Consider the following 12603-nt stretch of genomic DNA (forward strand, 5'->3'; position numbering starts at 1 on the left):
CTTTACCAAAAAAATTTATAAGTCTTGAAAACCAGTGTCATGCTACGAGCCGACGGCGTAGTATACATTTGTTTGTTTTTATTAATCACACGATGAGTGACGCCGGAAACGGACGACAAGCGGTGTGTAAAAAGAGAAAAAACTGGAGAAGAAAAAAACAATTGCACTGATTCGGCTTCGCTCAGACGAGCTGGAAAAATCTTGGCAAGGACTGGGAGGATTCCGTCCGCATCCTGGATTTGTCGGGAGCACAGGAACGAGATGAATCCAACTACAAACGATGTTCATGTCTATCGTCATGGGGGCATAGCTGGCCAAAATACCGATCCCAAACCGCCTGTACCAGGTCTTTGACCAGGTGGGAAAATCTTTTCTAAACTACAAACCTTGGACAAACTGGTGTACTAAATGCAAAGTCGAGGCGGACAAAAAATTCAAGAAGCACGGAAAATACAAACCGCGGAAAGGAAAGACCTGCAACAAGCAGAAGGTAGAACAAGTTTTAACTCTTATTTCTCTTAGCTCTCGTTGTACAAGCTAAAACACAAACAAATACATAAATAACGAGGACAATGTCATTTATAGGATGCCGATGACCCACGAAAAGAACAGGGTTATGAAAATATTTTGGCCGCCTTTAGTTGCCCCATAGCTCGCACATGCGCAGACGTTTGACCGCTGTGTTGGTCGCCCTTCACGTAGCCCTGCGCCTGCACTCAGCGGATTTTCCCCTTTCGAGAGGGGCCGAGGAACACTGGGAACAAGACATAAATTCGCCGCTCGTGGCAAGTATATAACCCTGCAAAACACGTCGGATTTTGATCAGAGTTTTTAGGTTCGAAGTGATTTTTCCTCTTTATTAGGTATCGGAAAAATTAACGCTCAGTTATAAACATGTCAGATCATAAGCAACGTGTTCACGAAAGGTCTAACAAGATCCGCAACAGAAAAATTCGAAGTTGAACGCCATGAAATGTTGACACAAGAATAGGTACTTTCTTGAAAAGATTAAGAGGTAAGTCATCTGATATTTTTCATTGTTGATAGTGGTAGGCTTTAGGGTTGATTACAATGTTACAGTCTAAGTAAGCTTATTTTACACTAGATTTTTGATTCGGTCAGTGTAAAACGCAGACTGAGGACTGCAAACTACAGACTAAAATGTGACCATTGAGTCCTAAGCGAAAACAGGCTAACTGGAGGCTAATCTAAGTGATATCCAGGCCAACTGGAGTGATATTCAGTCTAACCGGAGCGCGACTCAGCTGACCGGAGTACAGTCTTTAACTGCAATTATCCTGAATAATCATGTTTAAGACCAGCGCCTGATACTTTTATTGTAAAACGATATGTACTTATGAAGTCTGTAGTCTGCAGTCTGCATTTTACTCTCAGCCTGCATTTTACCCCGGTTTGCAGTCCACAGTCTGCGTTTTACACTGACGATTTTCAATTTGATTGCCAGCAAAGTGGAAGTGAAATCGGAACATCTTTGTACATTGCTAAATTACATAGGCCATCAGGGAATATTCGACCGTACAGGCCCTTTCATAAAATAACCACAAAATCATTTAAATGTATAGAACAGCTAAACTGTTGGAATTTTGTAAGCAGTATCATCAGTACAGAGTAAATGATGCAGCGCATAAATTAGTATCTTTAGAACATAAAGGAAAAAGAGTCTACTCCCATATACAATGTACTTAAATGTTGGGTGTTTAAGTTCAAAATATCATAGGTAATCAAATTTCTGTAGGTCCCAGGTTAGAATCTAGTTGTAGTTTATAACAAATTAGGTGGCTATTATGTTAGTTACAGTAATTTAATGGAATAATTTTGAATAATTAATTTGTTTATTTATTTATGTCCATTTATATTCTGTTTGCAGAATGCTAAAATGGATACAATTTATTGGTTCTATTTGACAAACAAATCGTACAAGAGGCATGCAGGTTGTGGTTTCACTAGATAGTACAACGGTAACCAGAGTTGTGGGAATATCATTCCAGATTTGTACTATCCTTGTCAGCAAAAGCTTATACTAAGTATGTGTTGCTTGACTAAAACAATAATAAGGCTTAATCATTCTGTAATCATTGCAGGCTTTGTTAAATTTACTTTCCAGACTGTTCTTCGTTTTTGGACTATTTGTATTTTGGCCAATGTACTATAATGTGTTGTCCCTAAAAAGGCCAACCACTGTTATAAAATTGTACAATTGAAGTGCATGGTACCTTTGCAGTTATTGGAGAGCAAACTGAGTTGCTAGTTTAACCAAAGATGATACCAAGGTTAGCGAAACCACCAAAATTTTAAATTTCTATTCATCCCTTTTTATAGCAGTGTCAAATTAACCATCGCTTCTCTTGAGTAACTGTAAGCCTCGGGGGATTCTTGTTTCTCAAAATCCCACAAACTATTAAAATACTGGATGTGGTTCTTGATACAAAAGGATAGCAATTATTTGGACTTTCAGTAATATGTAGACAGAGTGTTTATCCTGGGACAAAGCGAAAACTAAAACTATACATGAATTTATAGTTCCATGACCTATGCAATACATCCTTGTTCTGTGGTTTATGTGGTTTGAGATCTCAATTGTAATTGGTTATTACACAATAAACATTCCAGGCATATTTTAGGTGTTCACGGTTTTGTGAGTTTGACTGTAATAAGTATTTCTTTAAAAAATAGTGTTTCCTGCGTTATAAGAATACATTATTGGGAAACTTTGCTTGAACCCCTAACAAGTAAGCTGTTAGTGGTATTTCTGTCTTATGTAGTTTTGACTTGCAGGAGTCACAACCAGAAAGTACAACATAAAAGATTTTCAATTGTTTACTCACATCACTCCTCTCCTATTGGCAAGCAAGCTTAAAATGCATAGGGCTGTTTGTACTTCAAGCATCAATTTTCAGGGTAGTTAATTTTTCAGACATTCTAAGGTGTCACCCATTATATTTAGAACATTCATATGAAGTGGGAGAAGTTGTGTATATCCACCTGTAGATTTGATCATTGACAAAAGAGCATGCATTTTCAATGTAATGGAAATTTTGATCATGTAACAAAACTGTCTCCTGTGCTTGGTGACATTCTTATTGCCTCCTTAAGCAGAAAGACAGCATTATAATTAATCGTTATATCCTTTGTTTACTCAGTTCCTAAATCTCTACCATATCTCCCCCAAAAATATCAAAAGTTAATAGATAAGTGTACCCTTGTGTAAAGGTGGAGATTTTTTTATCTAACTTGAAGATACAATTAGTGCTCTTCACTTCTGCTGGAACGGTTTGGACCATCTCGCAAAGTATAACTAAGTTAAAGTATAAGCAGGGTGTGGAGAAATGAAAACCAACTTTTTGGCCTATCCTCGAGCAGTAACCTGTAACTATGATGTACTTGTCTAAAAGTCATTCTCGCTAGCCCCAAAAAATTTAATCTCTCACAGTACTTCTGTAGTTTGAATTTCCTCAAAGAATTTCCCAAGGAACTGCTAGGCTTTGTGCTATCAGACATGACTTTCTTTAAAAGCTAATAAGTTCAGAAGCTGAAAGCTATTTTCTTGAGTCAAACAACTCCATCATGTACATGTAGAAGGAGTTGAACTTGCTGTTTTCCCTTAACTTATAAGCCTTACAGGTAATACAGGTACTTAAATAATTAAGCTATTTAGTGAACTTCCAGGTTCTAATTTGTTTGAAATAAAATCAATATTGAGATGTTCATGCTAAAAAAAATCATTCAATCTAGGACTCAGATCTTACCCAATCTGACCTTAAGGATAATCTTCATTTGCACATGACATGATCATTGTCTAAAATCCAAAAACTAAAGAGTCACCAGTTAAAGTTTTTATCCTCATCAGGCATATGGGGGGTGTATTTATATCTTTTAACAACTTTTCACCTTAATAACTTACTTTGTCTGGAAACAAGCACATTTTGAATTTCAGAGTTATGGTGGTGCGTAACATGAAGCTACGAAAGCATTTGTCAAAAAATATTTACTTATCTCGTGGCTTTTAGCCTTTTTAGAAGTTAAAGTGTTAGGAAAAGTGCTTAATATTTAGATGTTTGCTTGTTCAGTTCAGTTAATCAGCCACCTAGATATCCAAAGTAACTTCCAGATGTTTACAACATTTGCCTGCTGCAATGTTGGTGTGCAATGGAGGTACACCAACATGGCAGTTTCATACTGGGCTCTGTAAATTTGCGCAAAATATTTCAACAAATATCTGAAGCTTGGGAAGATGCACAGCCTGTAGAGCTAAAACTTGGAAAGTTGTCTTCTTCATTTATCTCCTATAATATCACAATGTCTTGAATTTATCCACTGAATGGTCAATTCGAATTAATTTTTGTATGACAGTGCAAACCAAGAATACCAGCTCTAGAACTCTGTCTACTTTTTTCCTAATTTAATTAATTAAAAGTCATTTGCTTTTATGCTTATTTAAAGTTTTCATCAGCAATGTATATGCTTTCATGAAAGGTTAGCACAGGCATCATGTTTGTCAGTACCATAGTTGCATCTTGTGTCATTGATTGTTGAGTACTGTTTGAGAAGGATCAAGAACCATTAATTTGATGTATTTCATGTGATCTGAAGAGTTCATGCAAGTCTTCTGAGTTGTCTTGCAGGTAGGATTGTCAAAGTTTAATTAGCATGTCTCTCTTACTTGGTATCTCTCTTACTTACTTTGTATAATTGCAATCAACAAATGAAGAAGCTAGTCATAAAAGGGGATAAGTGACGATTTTGGTTGCTTTTCTCTTTTCTTGCTCCAAATTAGCTGAATTTTTGCATGTGGTCTTCAATGTAATAGAAAAACGTGTTCCTGTATTTTTGCCGCTGGTTTTTGCTTCGCTTTATAACGACGCCGCTAGGAAAACCGAGTGGTTTTTTGCATACGCAATATCCTGAAAACGAAGCAAAGTTTAGCGGAAAAACTACGGGACATTGCTAAACATACCTAAACAAAAACTCTATGCGAAATTTGGAGCGTTTTCGACAAAGTTCACTTTTGATTAAAATACCTAACGCCCTTTTCCCGCCGAGGCTGCAAATAAACGAAGCCGGGCCTTTGTTATGATAAACAGAGCCGATCCTTTGTTAAAATAACCAAGCCAAGCCTTTGTTATAAGTCGAAGTCTCGCCTCGGTTTATCATAACAACGGATCGGCCCGCCGCGACCGCAGGGACTTTGATCTCACTTAGAAAGCAGCAAAATGTCAATTTCACGCAACCTATAAGCTCAAAAACGTTGATTTTAGGTCAAAAAAGGTTTAAATGTTGATTTCACGTTAACGCGTGACGGCAAGGATGTTGGTTTCACTTAGAAACCAGCAAAATGTCAATTTTACGCAGCGCATAAGCTCAATGATGTTGATTTCAGGTCTAAATAGGTTAAAATGTTGATTTGACGTTAACGCGTGACGGCAAGGAGGTTGATTTCTCTTAGAAAGCAGCAAAAGGTCAATTCCACGCAACGTATAAGCTCAAAAATGTTGATTTTAGGTCAAAAAAGGTTTAAATGTTGATTTGACGTTACCGCGTGACGGCAAGGATGTTGGTTTCACTTAGAATCCAGCAAAATGTCAATTTCACGCAACGCATAAGCTTAATGATGTTGATTTCAGGTCTAAATAGGTTAAAATGTTGATTTGACGTTAACGCGTGACGGCAAGGAGGTTGATTTCTCTTAGAAACCAGCAAAATGCCAATTCCACGCAACGTATAAGCTCAAAAATGTTGATTTTAGGTCAAAAAAGGTTTAAATGTTGATTTCACGTTAACGCGTGACGGCAAGGATGTTGGTTTCACTTAGAAACCAGCAAAATGTCAATTTTACGCAGCGCATAAGCTCAATGATGTTGATTTCAGGTCTAAATAGGTTAAAATGTTGATTTGACGTTAACGCGTGACGGCAAGGACGTTGGTTTCCCTTAGAAAACGGCAAAATGGTAGGAGCCCATGATGGGCTCCTGAAAATGGTAATTTCACGCAACGTATAAGCTCAAAAATGTTGATTTCAGGTCAGAAAAAGGTGTAAATGAAAATAAAATGAAACAAATAAACATTTCAATAAGCACTTTTCCAAATACGGCAACGTCTTAAATGGCTAAAAAATCACGAGATAAAACATAGTTTTCGACAAACGCGATCGTAGCTTTATGTCACGCACCGCCATAACTTCCAAGTTCAAAATGCGCTGGTACCTCTTATGCCTGATGAGGGTAACAACTTTGGTGGCTGTTTAGTTTTGGATTTAAGAATTCGATGACTCCACGTGAAAACGCTCTATAAATAGGGCTGACAGATTAACAGATTAACCCTTCTGCGCAGCGTACGTGTCTCCATACATCTGCATGTCCCCTGATCCCAGAAGCTCAAAACACTACAAATCATGCCGATTTGAAATAAAATCAACGCAAACTGGATCACAGATCTGTTACAATCGATCGCCACTTGCTGGCCATTATCATGTTTAAATCTAGTTACCAGTTCGAGAAACGTCCGCAGAACGTAATCACAATGCATGCCGGGAAGGGTCTTTACACCTCGTGCGCGGGAAAACATGGCGGTCGATACAAGTCTAAAACCAGTTCTCGCTTTCCAAACTTTGACGCTAGCAACGCTTGGCAAATGGACCACAACTCACCAGAGGGTATTTTTCTTGGGCAAGAACTGCTCTTGGACTTTGCTACCTAGCTCGATTTGACTTCGAACGCCGATAACACGATTACGGTATATCAGCTGCCTTCGAAGTTTCAGAACACGTTTTGATTCTTTAAAACGTGCTGATGACTTACGGGTTTATCGAGACTTTATGATGCCTCTCAACCACCAGGCAGGCATACAAGGTACTTTAAAACAATGCTTAAGATATTAGTTGACAGAGCTCTAATGCGGCACATCTCTTTTTTGTTTGATGGCATTTCGTTTGACGCTCGATCGATTCACGTGTTGTGTTCAGGTCACAATAACCGGTGTAAACAATCCGTTCCCAGATTTCCGCTCTATATGCTGTGGGATTTGATTTTGACTTCATACACTATAAACAATCTGCCTGTTTGCTGTTGAACAAATGAACTCCTAAAGACATGGCTAGGAAAAGCCAAGTTTTTTGCCTACGTTTTAACTCGAAAACAAAGCAAAAACCAGCGACAAAAATACAGAACCACGTTTTTCTATTACATTGAAGACCACATGCAAAAATTCAGCTAATTTGAAGCAAGAAAAAAGAAAAGCAACCAAAATCGTCACTTATCCCCTTTTATGACTAGCTTCTTCAAATGGCACTGGAAGATCTTCCTGTCTTTGCTGGGGTGATGTCATCCACTATTGCAATAGGCCTATTAGGAAAATTATTTCAAATATGATCCTTGCAACCTTTTCATGAAATATATGATCTTGAACATGATGACACTTCAGTCTGGACTGAAAAGAAAAGAGTAACACTTTTGCAGTGTCTATGAATTGTTTGCATTCCATCTAGTGGCTTCAACGTTCTTCTCAGTTTATGTTTATTGTCCTGGTCCAGATAATTATAGACATGTTGATCTTCCATTTAGGTCTTAAAACTGTTTGCATTCTAGTTAGTGGCTTTTCTTTTGTTGTCCTCGGTCTGCATTGAATGTGCTGGTTTAAAAAACAAAAACAAAATATAAACAAATTGGGATGTCAAGTCATCTTGGCAAACATGCATATCTGGGGTTATGCAATCCCAAGCTTCCTCTTTTTGAAAAAGTCAGTAGATCTGATCTTGTCCTTGCCTTTAGATCATGAAGGTTATGCAGTCTTGAGTGACCATGATATAATCGTGTAGTCTAGATCTAGAATAAGGATTTAGTTTAGAATCACTCTGTCGTAAATGCTGGGTCTTTAGGGTTACCATGTGCCTGCATCTAAGCGATGTAGCTCATTTGACATGTAAACAACAAAAACATGTCAGGGGATATTTTATTTTGATTTTTTTTTTTCCCAAGAGTGATTTTTGTACAATCACTTCATATATTTTTTTAATCCTATTTCAAAATTGTTCTGTAGCTTTTATTTTTACTGAAATTGAATATGGCAAAATGCAGACATATTGTAATGTTTAAGCACTTTGGGTCTAGAATCTGAGTAACATATTAAATTAGCAAAAAAAATTGCATTGACCTGTAGCTTTCTAAAGGTGATTTGGACACTCCCTTAGGGGGCCTGGATAACTGGATAATTCATTTAATTTCAAAATTCTTGGTCTCATTTGATAACCAGCACTATAAGCTTTAATTTGATATAGGGGTTTAGGTAGCTACAGTACAGTGTGAAAGGGGAGCATTACTTCTGTTGGATGCGAAACACCTCTCAAGGTATACAGTAACCTTAAACCACGAACTTATTGCTTCTTTCCATTTCATGTGAAACAGTATATGACACAGCCACCTCTATAGCAGAGCTCCCAGGGGCCGCCACCAAGCGGAGTCCCATAACTATAGAAACAGAACCACATGCACGCATACAAATAGAAAACCATAGAACTATTTTTTCATGGTCAACATGTCTAGCAGTGTGGATCATGGCAGGTGCGCCCAACAAAGCCAACGCCGCGGAACATGGCAGCCATAGTTTAATCATACATGTATGATATTGGACATCCATGTCATGGTCAATTGACAGCTGTCAAAACAAGGTATCTGCTGACCAGTATTATGTGACCATATCACGGCTCAGGTTAAGAGCTCATCAAGGTCACCTGTTTTTCAAAATGTTGACCGCTGACAAAGTGCTGGTTTTCTATTGGATCGTGGGCTCAAGCTAGGTTAACTTCTTGATCAGGGCCGGGTTGTTCAGAAGGTATACTAATGTTTTCCACTGCTTATGTTTTACGTAGTTTGAGATTATTGGAACTCAAAACAGAAGGCCAGACATTATAAACAGAAAAAAAACCTCAAAGTTACAAAACTCACATCGAAATCCTGGGTTAGCTTACTCGGGCTTTGAGCTACCTGGCCCAGGAGCTCCACTTTTAGGCTTGGCTAAATCTAAATATTACAATGTTTACAATTTACTCAGTGGTGGCATGAATTTGTACATGTATTTTGTAACATAATCGTGCATTGCTATTTGCCTTCATGCTGTACATCCATCAATAGTTCATTTTTTTTTTTCATAAAATATGCTATTAATACTGTCTACCTTTTAAAAAATACTGGAATTCTACATAGCCTTAAGACACTTCCCAAAAGTGACTGTAAAAAGATACGGTTAAAGGTATGACAGCTGTACAGTATTAAGAACAGCATACAGGAATATAATGAGATCCACTGCAACATTGCAACATTCACAATGAAAAACTCCCCCTGGCATTAATGGTAAAAATAACACTTTGTGGATGAATACTTACATGTGGGCTACCATTAATAATTTTATAATTCAACTTCAATAACTGATGTGTTTTTTTCCTCTCCACGAAGATTGTGGACTACAGGGACTGTTAACTACTGGGTGACCCCATCAAATATATAATTTTGTAATTAAATTATGTCAAAAATTAATCAGTAAGCTATAAGTAAGTTATAGCATCTACACATATTTTGCCTTCACTACATGTAGACAATTGAACACACTCGGAGGTTTTGATGCATATGTGCATTTGGTCAACCAAATCCAAGATATGTTTAATTAAGACATCAGTAAAATTACAGCTAAATGGATAAAAAAAATATATCCTACATGCACCAAAGTTGAACACGAAAAGCCCCCCAAAAATTGAAAAATAGGGACCATGTATCCCCAAATGCAGTGGCACCAATGGAATCGTCTCCGTGTAGAGCTTTCTCTGCATGCAGGGTCACTGATTGATGGGCAAAAGGGGAATATGGAGGTGCTGTTAGCAATTTACCACGTTTCAGAAGAGTGTATGGATTTACTATTTCGGAAAATTATATTCCATACTTGCTGCACCAGCAAGCCTAGTGTAATACTAATCATCCACTCGACATTTCAACAACAACAACAAAACCGAGGAAAACTACATAAACACAATATGGGTATCACTACACCTGAATCAAACGAAGGATACCAGAAATGTTACAGAAAATTCGTTTAAGATTTATTATCATTCCAGTTAAAGCCAACAAATGCATTTAGAAGCCGGAAAACGTCCAAAATCTCAAAGACTTGCGGTGTTCAAGTTTAATAATTATTCGCGCCAAAGCGTAATTTGAATATTATTTTCGCCGACGGCTTGCAGTCATTTTTTCGGCCGTGGCTTTACCAGGCTTTTACCAATAACCTTAAAAGAAATTCAGCCAAACATTTCACTAAACCCAATAAATTAACCAAACAAAACGAGGAAGTCTCCATAATTTGTAAACGCAGTATGCATGACAACATACGAGCGTCAAAAGCTGTCAAGGGTAGCAAATCGATGGTTTTCCTTCTTCTCAAGGTAAACAGAAGAAGAAATTATAGCAGCCTACAAAGCGGCTGTCCTTACTAACACAAAGAAAACTTCAAAACTCGGCTGGCAGTATTTACAAATACAGTTCTATTACTTTTAGACGTGAGGTTATCGGTATACGACGAAAAACAACAGAAAACTAAGCTTGTTTGTTTACAGTATGCAACTTTATATTCAACAACGACTCTAGTCTTATTGTTTGAAATTTATCAAATTTCTCCCAGTATGGTTCCAAATCAGATAATCAGGGAGACTTTAAAACTCCTATTGAAGATATAAGCTTAACTTCTAAGCTTATCTTGCCGAAGCAACTACAAAGTTTCTATGTGAAAAGTCGCTTACCACAATTTGGCAGTTCACTTCAGTTTGAATCCTATAGGCAGAAACTTCCAGCAAAAGATGCGAAGACTGAACTGAACTAATCTTTTCGATAGATCAACGAATCAACTACTCTTTTCCCGCTGTGTTTTTTCCTCTAAACACAAGAAACACGTTTGATTTCTCTTGTTGATCACCTGATGAAATCATGTGACTTCTTGCACGGCTGCACATCTCGACGCGCGAAGTTGTGTAGTCTTCTGAGTAAGTTTTTCGGGTATTCCAGCTCTTTTCTATATCCGTCGTTCGCTCTGCCTCACGGCATTGTTCGGTATTATTTCATATCCTTTCTCTAGCTCTAACTCGATCTAATTCACAGCACTGTTCAGTACTATCTCGCCTCCTTTCTAGCCCTGGCCCGCTCTTTCGCGATCTTCTTCGCCACTTCTTTGGCTGTCAATCCTTGCTCTCTGCCGTTCTCTTTCACGTTCTGCTTCAGTTAAACCCTATCTTGAAAACGTTAGATCAACCCCTCCGATCGTTTGTTAATATAACAAATAGAAATAAGTTTTTTTTTTTTCCCTGACTTTTCTGAAAAATCCCGCCCAGAACAGATGGCATTCCCTAGCTTCCCCGTGAGGGCTACCGCGAGACGCCCCTCCCCTTCCCCCAGAGTCTGTACGGACGGCGTTCGCTCGCTCGTACGCTGACGTCATAACCAAATTTTCTCGGCTTGATGGCTTACCAATTTTACTTACCCATGGTGCTTCGCGCGCTGAAGCTCCGCTAGAAACTGGTAACGATTTTTTGGATGGAGGAAAACGCACTCACCGTGTTCCATACCGGGTGGTTACTTACAATTTCTATTTTCCTTTAAATGAGTAGAGAAAAACTCGTTAATAGTTAAAAAAAAAAATTCTAAGTGTCGCAAAAATGGCAACGTTCGTTTACGAAACAGACAACTGCTTAGCCTTCGGCAAAGTAAACGTTGGTGAATATCAAGGACTACAAAATGACGGATTAAAACATAAAAACACAGACGCAATTGTTTGTTTGCATACACGTACGCAGCCGTAGTTTTTTTTCTTTTTTTTTTTCAATTAACTTTATTTAACACTAATAGACCAAAAAAAAAAAAAAAACACTACTTACCATGAGAAATACTTACAAAACAATGCGACAGCACAACATTTATCTACTACTTACTTGGTTATAGTTACAGTACTTACATTCCAGCAAACTTTTTCCCCTCCCCCTATTGTATGCATATGATATTATTTAGGCACGATTAACCCCTTTATAATTTTTGCAATAACCTCTTAGATTTCTACCGTGCTTTAAAAGAAAAAAAAACGCAGATAATTTCACATTACTTACGTAGTCGTAGCTTTGATAACATCGATTGTAAGTCGAATTTTGTTGAATACTAACCCAAACACTTTCACGCGACTCTCAAGAGCAAACTACAAAATTCTTGAAGCAAGGGATAGAGAGTAAAGTTTCAAGAAAGCTAATCAGGATCATTGCGGGAGATTCAGGTCAAGGCCAGTAGACAAACCCAAACATGACTAATTGTGGGGCTTAGAGCTAAAGTATTATCGATAAACTTTAAGATAAACAATTTGAAGTCACAAGGCTCACTTTGTGGGCAGTCATGCCTTAGAATTACAGGACTAACGAGGGAACTACAAAATAATAAACATTTGGCGATCACGAACGAAAATTCTGAATTCTAAACAAAATTATTGAGCATCATAATAAAAGCCTAAATATAGCCTTATCTCTAATACGTGCCTACCCGTGGGAGGGAGAGTTTGACGGAATTCAAAGCT

At 37.8% G+C, this 12603-nt stretch overlaps 1 long non-coding RNA gene across 1 annotated transcript; it reads left to right on the forward strand.

Annotated features, from left to right (window-relative positions):
- The first annotated feature begins 846 nt into the window (after positions 1–846).
- Positions 847–2093, forward strand: LOC149105448 (uncharacterized). The gene is made up of 2 exons (XR_016201469.1): positions 847–1015; positions 1889–2093. It is a non-coding gene; the product is annotated as an uncharacterized LOC149105448 (long non-coding RNA).
- Positions 2094–12603: the final 10510 nt, after the last annotated feature.

The sequence above is a fragment of the Orbicella faveolata genome, unplaced genomic scaffold, assembly GCF_042242905.1.
Source record: "Orbicella faveolata isolate gen_17 unplaced genomic scaffold, um_ofav_v1 contig_34, whole genome shotgun sequence".
NCBI lineage: Eukaryota > Metazoa > Cnidaria > Anthozoa > Scleractinia > Merulinidae > Orbicella > Orbicella faveolata.